Genomic DNA, 2,361 nt, shown 5'->3' on the forward strand with positions numbered 1-2,361 from the left:
GCAGTAGGCTCATGGACCAAAATAAGATGCTCAAATCAAATGGTTTATTAAATCAGTAACCAAAATACAGGGAGAAAGCAAGAGGGGAAAAGAGAAATTTAGGAAACAGTTCAAGCAGGGTTGAACTGTTGCACAATAATATTCCAGGGGAGGAGGCGACTAAGGGTCTCCCACTGCATAGGAGGATTGATGCAGAAGGAAGTCAGGGAAGGGTGGGTGAGAAGAGGTCAACCAATGAACCTGTATGCATATATGCACCAAGTTTGTTTGTGGGACAGTTTTGTCCTGGCTGCTGGGTGTCTCTCTGTGGTCTGTCTGCCTGGATTCTTCAGTTTTTCATCTATCTTTAGCCCAGTGCTCAGAATCTCAGCTTCTCATTCTACTGAAATCTCTGCTCTGAATATGAGAAACCTGGCTATTATAAATAACTAGAGGCCTGGTGCATGAATTGGTGCACGGGTGGGGCCCCTCTGGGTGGCCTGTGGGGATCAGGCAGAACCCCGCAGTCCAACGCTGCCTGCAGCTCCTACCTGCTGCTCCCAATCAGTCCCAATCGATCGATTGGGAGAGGCTCAAGTTGCTGCAGCAGCACTTGCCAGCCATGAGCCCTGCATCTGGTGCCCTCCTGAGGGGAATGGCCTGCGGGATCTTGCTGAAACCAGCTCTCCAACATCTCCCAAGGGGTCATGGATTGCAAGAGGGTGCAGGCCAGGTGGAGGGTCCCCACTGGTACACAATCAGGCTGGGAAGGGACCCAAGTTCGATTCCAGTCAAGGGCACATGCCCAGGTTGCAGGTTCCATCCCCAGTGGGGGTGTGCAGGAGGCAGCCAATCAATGACTCTCTCTCATCATTGATGTTTCTATCTCTTTCCCTCTCCCTTCCTCTCAGGAATAAAAAATAAATATATTTAAAAAAAAACAAAGAACAGATTGATGGCTGCCAGAGATGAGGTGATTGGGTGGAAAAGGTGAAGGGTTTAAGAAGTACAGATTGCTAGTTACAAAATAGGAATGTGAAGTACAGCATAGAGAATACAGTTAATAATATTGTAATAACTATGTATAGTGCTAGGTTAGTACTGGAAATATCAAGGGGAACACTTTGTAAAGTATGTAATTCTCTAACCACCATGCTCTGCACTTGAAACTAATACGAAATAATATTGAATGTAAACTGTAATTGAAAAAGTTTTTTAATATAAAAACAAAGAGTGGACAGGTAGTGATTTACTGATTGAATAAAAAAAAAATAAGGCTTGGAGAAGAAGTGATATTGCTTAAAGTAGCAAAAAAAGACTATGTAAGATCATCCTGACATTGAGGTGAAATCTGAACCCTGTATACTAACAAAAGATATACTGATGAGGTAATAAAAGTAGCCAATACAGGAAGCAAAATGCCCTCAGTAACCCTGGGTAAAGAATATAAAACTGAAACTCAGACACAGACAACAATATGGCAGTTACCAGGGGGGAAGGTGGTAAAGGGTAAAGGGAGCCAAATATATGGTGATGGAAGATGATTTGACTTTGGGTGGTGGGAACACAATGCAATGTACAGATCATGCATCATAGAAATGTACACTTGAAATTATATAATCTTATTAACCAATGTCACCCCAATAAATTTAATTTTAAAAACATTTACAAAAGAAATTTTAAAAAGAATCGATTGTCAACTGATAACTCTTCAACAGACCACCAGAAAACCTGTTGCTCAACCAACACTAACTTGATTAGACCTACTGTAGTAAGAGAGAATACAGATCTTAGTGGTGTGAGGGAGGAAATCAATGGAAGACGTGATCAATGGAAGACATTTATAGGGCTTGGGGGTTTAGGCTTAAGTGGTTTAAGGTGGATCTTTCAAATCAGAGAGCAGATCAGGATTGGACAAAGTTTGTGATGTTATAATTTAGGTTTGCCAGATACAGAGAGGGAAAAGCCTGAAAGTTAATCTTGATAAGCAAACTATTGTTTGCTGAGAACATAGTTTGTCCAGGTGAGTAATCTATTATCCTAATAGGAGAGCTGTTTGCACAGAGGAGCAACTATTTAATCAGACAGATTGGCTTGCAGAAATTCCATGAGGCAAACAGTGAAGTTATTTATTGGTTTACAGTCATATGTTCCTAGGCCTGAACTTCCTGGAACAATTTGTTAAATCATGTTGCCGTAGGAAGTCTCTGCTCTCACTCCCAGTAGTTAAGTTACGTGGGTGTAAATGATCTGGCTTCTCTGCTCAGAAAGGAGGAGGCTATTGCATCATCATGAGCAGAGGACTGACACAATGAAGGGGACGTTTGCGTCAGACATATGCAGGTTGGAATGCAGTGGGGGAGGTCACAGGATTCAAGGCAC

This window comes from Myotis daubentonii, chromosome 9 (assembly GCF_963259705.1).
Source record: "Myotis daubentonii chromosome 9, mMyoDau2.1, whole genome shotgun sequence".
In the NCBI taxonomy this organism is placed as follows: Eukaryota; Metazoa; Chordata; class Mammalia; order Chiroptera; family Vespertilionidae; genus Myotis; species Myotis daubentonii.